Source organism: Lactuca sativa, chromosome 6 (assembly GCF_002870075.4).
Source record: "Lactuca sativa cultivar Salinas chromosome 6, Lsat_Salinas_v11, whole genome shotgun sequence".
Taxonomy (NCBI): Eukaryota; Viridiplantae; Streptophyta; class Magnoliopsida; order Asterales; family Asteraceae; genus Lactuca; species Lactuca sativa.
This window is the reverse complement of record NC_056628.2, coordinates 67427999-67439137: the sequence shown is the minus strand read 5'-3', so window position 1 is coordinate 67439137 and position 11139 is coordinate 67427999.

The window sequence follows — 11139 nt, the reverse complement described above, 5'->3', positions numbered from 1 at the left end:
TGATGCATGGAGTGATCGTGATGACTATTTGAAGGCTTGGAGAGAAATAAACTTTAAATTTGCAAGATGCGGGGGAATATTCAAGCGTGCGTAGATTATTAATCGGGCGAGTTCACGAGCTTTGGAGGATTTGGAGAAGTCAAATTGGGCTTAAAATCAAGAAAAATTGAAGAAAAATAGGCTAGGAGCTGATTGGACGCGAACTAGGCCAAGTGGGCTAAGCTATGGAGGCCCAAACCTCAAAGATGCTACATCCAGGGACCACCCGTGCAACCCACCCGCGCAACAGCACGCGGGTCACGCAACCCCTGCAGGGGCAACTCCGAAAATTCTTGTTTTGATCTATATGAGGAAGTTTGGTGTGCCACTTTTCTCAACTCTTGGACATCCGATTTTTGAAGATTCTCATTGGAGTTTTGAAGGCCAAGAACAACTCAAGAACATCATGTTTTTACCTCTTGATTCTTGCTTAATGTTTGGTACAATCTTCTCTAACTTTGTTTCTTTGAGTTTAGCCATGCTTGGCTAAACTAATCTTGGTTGACTTTTTGTTGAATCCTTTGAACTTTTGTTGAATGTTGAAGAATCCATGAACTTGTTCTTAAATCTTTATGGAAATGTTTTGTGTTTTATCATATTATCACCACTAGTATGTTTTTATTCATGAGTTTAAATGTGTTTGTGGTGATTAGTTGGCTAATTTCTTGATTAAGTAAAGGATCCTCAAATTAGCAAGCAACAAATGATTTTTGTGTTGTTTTTGCTTCACACAATCTTAAAAACATTTCCTCCAACATGGTGGTGAAAGCATTTGACCCCTCTTGGATTTGGTGACTTTTTGGTTCTTAATGCTAGTTGACTTTCACTAATTACATGCTTAATGGAAATTGTGACTTTGACTAAGGAAATTGTTATGAGCTTCTCTAACCATTTTAACAACTAAGAAAAGTCTAGGTAATCTCAAGCTTCTAGGATTAATATAGCCAAATTGAGGATTTAAAAAAAGTATTGCACCATTGGATTCTAATTATATGTTCATCAAAAGTCAATGTGAGGAAACCTTAAGTCAACCATCCTTCTCTTATTGATTTTACATCAAACTCTTACTTTTGTTGAAATTGTTTATTTAAATCTTAGTTTAATTCTAGTTTATTTCAAGTATTTCAAAAGACCAAAACCCCCAATTTTGTTTTTATTGTTATTTTACAAGTATTTTTACAAAGAGATCTTTCATAGAGTTATAAATTGAACCAATCTCCGTGGATTCGATCCCTTTACCACTATACACTATTTTAGTGTGTAATATTTAGGGTTATTATTTTTGTTGGCCTCGACAACCACCACCCACCGGTTTCATTAGATCTGGGCGGGGAAACGAGCTTTCCGACAAGACTTGTTAATGCTTTTTGGACTGTTAGAGACTAGGGGCGAGATGCCAAGCTTTCGTATGAGACCTTTTGGTCCAGTCGTTGCTGAAGACTAGGGAGGCAAGATTTGGGTGAGATCGAGGGTGGGATGTGTGTTGTGTGAAGGGAGAGGAAGAGAGTCACCATTAATATTCCGACGAGATGACGCTTGTTCCAACCATTAAGGAGTCGATGGAACTTTTCTATGATAATGAAGGAGCGGTTGCCTTGACAAAGGAACCAAGAGATCATGGAAGATCAAGACATATCGACATAAAGTAAAATTTCATTAGACATAGATTGGAAGAAGGTCACCTCATTGTGAATAGAATATCATCTGAAGAGAATCTTGCAGATCCACTCACAAAGGGTCTATGTAGGGCTAAGCACATTCAGCATGCCAGGTGTAACATCCCAAAAATCATGACCAAAAATTTCATTTTTATTTAGTAAAATAATCATAATTATCAGAATCATTTCATCCAAAAACATAAGTCATAGTATCGAATCAGAGTATCTCATCAAAACTCATATCAATATATCAGAGTAAAAACATCCCAGGCTAAACAAATGATATGTGCACTGTTGTCATCCCGAGCTCTTCCCCTTGCTACCGGAGGTACCTGAAACCAAAACTGAAAACTGTAAGCACGAAGCTTAGTGAGTCTCCCCAAACTACCACATGCCATACACATAATCATGTTACTAGGAGATACGACCCCCGCCCACACTCTGCTGACTATGAGATACGAGCCCCACCCACACTCAACTAACTATGAGATACGGGGCCCACCCACACTCAGCTACTAAGCATACATACAAGTATCACACAGACAACAAGTATAGCCAAATCTATCAATCAGTCCTATATCCATACTTAAATAATGCTATGAGATACAGGCCTCGCCCACACTCCGCTATCTATGAGATACGGGCCTCTCCTACACTCAACTACTAATCAATACACATGATATATACGGGCCGGCCTTGGTGCCTTCGACCCCTTCAAACCAGTAGGAAACTCACCTCACTTTCAGATGATAGCTAAAATGTCTCTGCCTAGAATCAGCTCTACTCACTCCCTGTACCAAAACAACCCCTTAGATACCATTCCGTACTCATAAACCTTAAGGTCAACTTTGGTCAAGTCAAAGTCAAAGTGAAGTCAAAGTCAATGCTCCGAGTTGACTCAAATCATCGAGTTTACCCTTCAACTCGTCGAGTTCCCATGAATCACAAGATCATGAAATTGCGATCTAACTCGTCGATTTTTCCTCCAACTCGCCGAGTTCCTCCTTCTTAACATAAATAGAACTTTCCTAGTGTAACTTGTCGAGTTCCCTTGTGGACTCGCTGAGTTCTATTAACAGAATTAGGAATGTTCGACCCAACTCGTCGAGTTCTTCTATGAACTTGCCGAGTTCCTCGCATTTCTAGTCTATTCAGCCCTTTCCTCAGATCTAAGGTTCCAAAATACTAATCTATATTGTACCCATGGCATATTCTTGTAAAGTCGACAACTTGATGGCTTTACATGCCTCAAATGGACCCAATCTCGATATATAGCAACCTACTTTTATGGACATGGTCTTTTCTTGGACAAGAACAGGTTTAGGCCCCTTTTTATGAATCTAAGGACCAAATAACACTAAGAATGGGAGTCTGTAGCATCAGAACTATAGAGGTTATCAAGCTTCCAACAATGGGGTCAAAAAGACCCATAAAACAAGACTAAGAGGGATCTAGGCTATGAATCGTCAAGTTAGGGACTTTTTACCTCATAAAGTTGCCAAAGATGGACAAGATCCCAGATCTAATGCTTCTCCTCAAGCTCGATGACCTCTAGTTCTTCCAAATCCTTCACCAAGCACAAAAACACACAAAAATCCACTCAAAACCTCAAGTTTCTCACCAAGGAGCTCACAATACGATTTAGGGTTTCAGGGAGGCTGATGAGAGGCCGAGGGAAAAAAGATTAAGTCCTTTAAATAGGGTGAAAAACCTTGGAAATTAGGGTTTCATCCCAGCCGATCTACTCGTTGAGTTGAGGCCTCTCAACTCGTCGAGTAGGTCACCTAAATCACGGGGTTCTGAAAATATCTACTCGACGAGTTTGGGCCTTCCAGTTCGTCGAGTTTCTATGTAAATATGAATAAATTATAAATGAAATGCATACCAGGAACCAGGCGTTACAATTCTCCCCCACTTGTCTCATACCTCATCATCGAAGTCTGCTACCTCGAATAACTCTGGGTAATGCTCTCTCATCTCCTCCTCGGGATCCCAAGTCCACTCTGACCCCTTGCGGCGCATCCACTGCACCTTCACTAACTATACAACCTTTTTCCTCAAGGTATTCGTCTTGCAATCCAAAATCTCCACTGGTCTCTCAATGTAGTTGTGACATCCCCAATTTCATGGCCTGAAAAGACCGATTTGTTTATGCTTTGTTTTTAAAAATCAGAGTAATCTTTCAAAGAAAACGGTTGCGAAATTTGTTCCCAAAACAAAATATGATAACAATTTATCAAAGCATTTCTTAAAGAAATGTATTTTCATTATATAACAAAATCTCGGGATGTCATGTTCCGATACAGACACATAAGCATAAACAGAACATACATTCATTTACACTAGTGATTTACAATTCCTTTAATCTCTTAGTGAAATATGTCTTCGTATTGATACCTGTGATACAAAGAAAACTGAGTGGGTCAGGCTTGGGAGCTTGGTGAGCATATATGGTTTTCATCCCACAATGTTATATCATATATTTATATAAATAGAACATTCAAACTTGTACGATTTCACCATATAAAGGCAACTCTTATCCCACCCCATCTATGCTGGTGTGATAACTGTTGTAAGGGTGAAAGGTTGTGCTGAAGTGAAAACGAGTACCCATCTCGTCATGAAATCGCTTCCAAAACTGAAAGTGAAGCGAACATCTTGGTTTGACACCACCGAAACCGACACTCCATGATGTGCCACTACCTCGCAAACATAGATCTCGGCTAGCTTCTCAGCCGATATACTCTCCTGGATCGGGATGAAATGACCACTCTTGGTTAACCGATCCACGATGACCCAAATTGAATCTACTCCACGTGTGGTCTTAGGAAGCTTCTAATGGGTTTTGTATACTACACCATCCTATGGTTCACAAACAACCCTAAATACCTTAGATCTATGTTTTCAAAAATTATACATGCAAACGTGTTTCCAAGGTATTAAGCCTATAACTAACAATTTGGCATAAACAATACAAGATACTAGTTAGAGTAACATACCTTTTATGTGGCTTGACGTCTTGATGTATTTGGTGTTGCTAGAAAGACTTTGGACTTTAAGAACTTAGTGCCTTAAGTGTTGCACCTCAAATGGAATCACAACTCACATAGAACAAAGGTGACTCTTGAGAGAGAAACTCCATGCACTAAAAACAACCATGAACTCCAAGAACATGTCAAGTGTATATGGGTGGCGTTTTTAGGTCATGATACGTGTATTTATATGTGTGGATTCCAAGGGTCATGGGTATAACCCAAATCCATACCCATGGGTTTTATGATCCATGGTTCATGTGGCCCAACTCTTTATGTATCCATACATAAACATGGTCCAACATGGATCATAAGCAAAAAATTCACTTTTGCATCTATTCAACTAGAAAACGACCTAGGCTGTGATACCACTGATGGACTATGAGCATAACATCATTTCTATGGTGTTCATGCAACCCTAATTGCGTTGATCTAGATTTTTCTAATTAAACATACAACATTGTGTACCAAAACAATAAACCCTAGATCTAGCATGTGATAATTGATATTAACATAAGAGTAGGATTTAGATCTTACCTTGATTGTTATGTAGCAATAACAATCTCAAATCCTCCTTGTAATGGCTTTAGAAAGCTTAGAGTCACAAGTGTCACTCCTCTAATGGCTCACAAACACCAAGAGCAAGAGGATGAAGAAGGAGAAGAGGAGAGACACCCAAAAATGGTTGGAAACCCTAAGGAAACTCTTAGCCACGTTTTTGGTGCTCTAGGGGTCCTTAAATAGTGAGGCTATAATGGTTATCTAACCAGGAAACCCTAATTTGACTGCTTAGGCCCTAAGCAACCCATGGACTCCCTCCTTAGAGGCCTTGGACGATTTCTAATGGGTTTCCCCATAGAATTTGTCCACTCCATCCTCTATTAGCCCAATATTCAATATCACACAATTGACAGTTCTAGTCCCCTTTATTTAATTAATGTCTTTTAGCCACAAAATTAACTCTTAATTAATTATTGACTAATATTAATTAAACAATATGATTTCTCCTTTAATATATTATTCTCATAATATATTAATAAATCATAATTAATCCTCTCTCTCTATAATTCATCCTATCAAGTTGCTTTGGTGAAGGCAACCCAAAAGGACCATGCACCATCGGGTCAAGTACATACCAAAATAGTTATGGACTTAGACACTAATCCAATAATTCACTTCTTTGATGTCAATCATTATGTTTTTATCAATAGATATCCTAAAATGCCCTTATGGTCAATAACTCCATTTATCAATCTAGGAATCAAGCAACACCTTATGTTCTGAATTCAAATCATTCCAAGAGTAGCAATTTATGATTATAAACTTCATTTACTCATCAATTGATCAACTACAAAGGTTTCCATTAGTTTCATCATATTGTCCCCAAATCCATTTCAGTCGTAGCTTATAAATGATTCTACCATCATGGATGTGTTTGAGTATTCCAATTGGATTCATTTTCATCAAACAACATCTAGATTATATAATACAATCCAATTTAATCATTTATTTCAATATCCCAAATTTAGGTTTGTAGGGTTTATGTGGTTTTCCCCCAAATCCATAAATGAGATGATTGGATTGAGGTTGGAATCATCAAACCAACCCAATAGAGGTTAAAAAATTAAACCCTAATCCATAGATGAAGCTAATTTCGAATTTGGGGTTTTCCCACATTTATGAACTTGAAAATAGAGCTAAAAGAAAAAGAGTTTGTACCTACCAAGCCTTTGATTCTTCCAATTATCGCTCCATCTTGCTAAAACTTGAGGAGGTTAAAATCCTAGCTTGAGAGCTTTTTAAGACACCATGGGAGAGTTTCTAATCAAGAAAAAAATCATCAAATGAGGAGATCTAGATCCTCTGACACGTTTTCTAGCTAGGTGAGGTGAGAGGACGCTTCTTTTTCAAGACTCATCATCTTTAGTCCTTGTAGTTGTATTTTATGGTCAAAACATGTCAATTCCCATTATTTTATGTTTTAACTTAAAGTTTGACATAATGAGTACTTTTTCATCACATTATTAACTTTCCTCATCCATTTAACCTTGGTGATTTAACCCTTGGTCAAAAATACTTTGCCAAATTGACACTTTTGGTTCCTTAACTTTGAAATGTTAACATTTCAACATTTAACATTCTATGCTTCATATAAGCTAATGATATGATTTTCATTTAAATGATTTAATTATGCAAATCATCCTTTAATTAATTAGTTAGTTAATTTAAGAACCTAGTCTTAAATTTTAGGATGTTATAGTTATCCCTCAATCCCAAGAGTTCTAAAACTCATATTTGGTCCTCCTTAAGGTCTTAATGGAAAAAGTTTCCAACTTTATCCATTAATAAATTCCAATAAGTTAATATCTCTGAAACTAAGTTCTTAATGATAATACTTAGGTATGAAATCACTCAAAAGGCCATGCAATCCATTTTTCCAACCAACCCATGGTCTAGAAGCTAACAATGCACTCAAAGGTTCTGGAGTCCACTCAAACTCCAAGAACAAGAAGATTTGGACCAAAATCTCATAAAATGACCTAGAAATAGAGCTAGACAAATAATTAGAAAGGTAGAGACTTTATACCTCTAAAAGGTCAGAAATGAACTGAAGATGCAAGATCTAAGTTGGAACCAAGCACTCAAACACCAAGATAAGCTTCTTCTTTCTTCAAGCTTCACAAAGATGGCTTCACAAACTCAAAACATACATATGGAGGCTAGGGTTTAGATGGAATAAGATCTCAGAGGGTGGAGGCTGTTAAATGAGGCAACCTAAGGAGTTAGTGCCCTTAAATAGGGCACCGATCCCGAAATTAGGGTTTTGGTCCAAAATGGCTGCTACGATGTGGCATCACACAAATACACGTTCCTCAATAGCGAATGTCATGTCGTGGCCCCTCCAGTGCCACGTCGTGGCCCAAACTTAAACTCAATAATAAAATGGTTAAATTTAAAAATAAATACCTAAAATAAATACCTTGAAAGGGGATGTTATATTGATTGAGTTTTTCCATATTGGACCGAGTTTTTCCAAGTTGTCCGAGGTGGACCAATTTTCTCCAAGTTGGACCAGATTTTTCCAAGTTAGACCGAGTTGGACCCGAGTTTGACCGATTCTTAGGAAAGCGCCTCGACTCATGGCTGATTCTGAGTACTCGGATGAGTAGGCTAATTTTTACATTACTGATCATGATTGGTTCAAATCTTTTACAAAATGGAATGTCATAGTGAAGATGGGCGATGAGGGAATTTAGTGTATCAGAGGCAATGACATGGTGCAAATCAAAGTGCATGATGGTATGTTTATAAAACTTGATTGATGGTATGTTCTTGATCTTTGGAAGAACCTAATTTCTCTTAGAACTTTAGCCAAGAATGGGCTGAAATATTTTAATGAATACGACTGGATAAAAGTATAAAAAGCTGCTTTTGTTGTTATGAAAGGAAAGCTAAAAATTGAAATTTATTTTTTGAAAGGCCGCACTGTTAGAGAAATGGTGGTTGTATCCCAGTCCTTTGAATAACTTTATGCCAAAACATAGTTATAGTACCGAAGATTAGGGCACATGAGCAAGAAGGGAGTGTCAATATTGAGTAAATAGGGGCTGTCTTGTGGAGAGGTAACTAGAAAAGTCAAATTCTATGGGGCTCGTGTCAAAGGAAAGCAAAGTAGGGTGAGGTTCAGTCTTGGTCAACACATAAGTAAGGAAATCATCAAATATATTCACTCAGATTTATAGGGTCCCTATCCGATGAATTCCCATGGTGGATGTTCATACATTGTGCATTTCACTTATGACTATTTAAGGAAGTTTTGGATGTATTTTCTTGAGACAAAGATGACGTGTTTGGAGAGTTTAAGGAGTGAAAGACTATTATTGAAAAACGGACAGGGAAACAAGTCAACACACTCATAACAAATAATGGGTTATAGTTTTGTAATACAATGTTTGACAAGTTTTGTAAAATAAAAGGTATAGTGAGGCATCATATTTTATGACACACACCACAACAAAACAGAGTGGTAGAATCGATAATGCAAACACTAATGCATCATACATGATGCACGTGACTATTTGTTGATTTATTGAAGCAGTTCTGGGTAGAAGCATTCAATATTGCTAGTTATCTGGTGAATAGGTCTCCATCAATCACAATTAACGTAAAGACTCCTCAAGAGGTATGATCCTGTAAACACCCTGATTATTCTGGCTTACGTATATTTAGATGACCTGCTCATGCTCATGTTAATGATGCTAAACTAGAGCCAAGGGCGATGATGTTCATATTTCTAGGACATGTTACTAGAGTGAAAGGTTATCGAATGTGGTGTATAGAAAAAAAGAAAGACCTTAAAATTATTATTAGTAGATATGTTACCTTTAATGAATTTGCTATGTGTAACCAAAAAGGAGAAAGTAAAAACCTTGCAGGAAACATGATTAGGGTACTATCCAAGAAAGTGGAGTTTGTAACATAAATCCCAAAAAAAATTGTGATTGAAGAACATTAAATTGGCATGGAAAATACTAGACGAGATGAATCTCAAGATCAAACCAGGGAGAAAGAGTCTATAGAATTTGGTGCCAAGAAAGAATAAAATGAGGAAGAAACTATAACAAAAAGAAAGCAAAAAAGGAACATTCAAAACACATTACATATGTTGGATGTGTCAATTCCCGTGACATCATTCTATATTATATGCATTGGTGATTGGAGAAGAAATTGAAATTGACGATCCTCGATTATATAAAAAGGTTGTAGCAAGTAAAGAATCAACAACTTGGTTAATACTAATGAATGAAGAAATACAATCATTGGAGAAGATTAAAACATGGATATCGTTACATTATCTGTAGGAGCAAAACCAGTGGGATGCGAATGACACCATCAGAAAAAAGAAGGAATTCATGGAGTTGAACCAACAAGGTGCTAGGTTATGAGGGTCTTTTAGGCAACAAAAGAGACAGTGGAAGCATACAAATAATCAAAACTCATAACTCAAATAGGAACCATATTCAACCAGATCTAGGCAACTAATGGAAAGAAAAACAATAATGAAAGAAAAACATACACCCGTGTTCTTTGATTTCTCCAGTTGATCGGATTTTGGAGGATCCAATGGAGAATCCTGCTTTCGTGATCATACCCAACAAGAAAATAGAAGACTGGAAAACACCCAAATAGAAAGCACCCAAAAAACTAGACACTTTTGAATCCAAAACTCGGTTACCGACGCATGGGATGATCTACGCAACATATATGATGAATTTTAAGGTTTTAATTGATTTATCTAACTCTTAAACTAGGGTATAGACCTCTTTATTTATAGGGAAATGATTCAAACCCTAACATAAAAATATCGAGGCTCAAAATAATTATCTTTATGTTTGGTAATTATCTGATATTCAAATTCTTTTATCTTGAACATTCCAAAATCTCCATGTTGCATTTAACAAATTAAACAATTAATTAGTTAACAAACTAATCCCTATAATTTAATCTCTTTCCAGTTTTTCTCATATTTGTTCTTGCGTGTAACCCAAAAGGACACTACTATTTATATTAATATTACCGACTTGTGGCTATGGGCACCACCTTCCAACATAATGTTCAAGGCATGGTTGGTAGCAAATGGTTTCTCACATAAATAAGGAAGCGATTATCATGACGTTTTCTCACTTGTCGTGAAACTCAAAACAATTCGCGTTCTATTAGCGATGGTGAGTGCACTTGATTTGGAGCTTGAGTAACTTGACGTCAAGACAACATTTCTTCATGGGTGTCTAGATGAGAAGATTTACATGTCCCACCAATACGGATTCTTTGATTTAAAGAAAGATCATGTATGTCCGATGACGAAATGTCTTTATGGTTTAAAGTAGTTTCCAAGACAATGGTACAAGAGGTTTGATCTGTTTATGATTTTCATGGCTACATTCAAAACTAGTTTGATAATCATGTTTACTTAAAGAAATTTGTTGATGGTTATTATATACTACCTCCTTCCCAAATTAATAGTCCACTTTTGACTTTTGAAATCTTTTTCCTTCAATTTTGACCTTAAAATTTTTTGTTTTTGATAGATAATACTTAATGAAAAATATATGAATGGATTGTATTTTAAATGTTTTTTCATTGTTATAAGTTTTATCAAGTAATATATAATACAAATAAAAATATTTAAGGTCAAAGTTGAAGAAAAAAGACTTCAAAAATCAAAAGTGGACTATCAATTTGGGACGGAGGGAGTACTATATACATACATACATACACACACACACACACACTTATATATATATATATATATATGTATATTTATAGCTATATGTGGATTATATGCTCATTACAACCAAGAACATAGCTAAAATTAATGTATTGAAGGCACTATTGGAATGTGAGTTTGA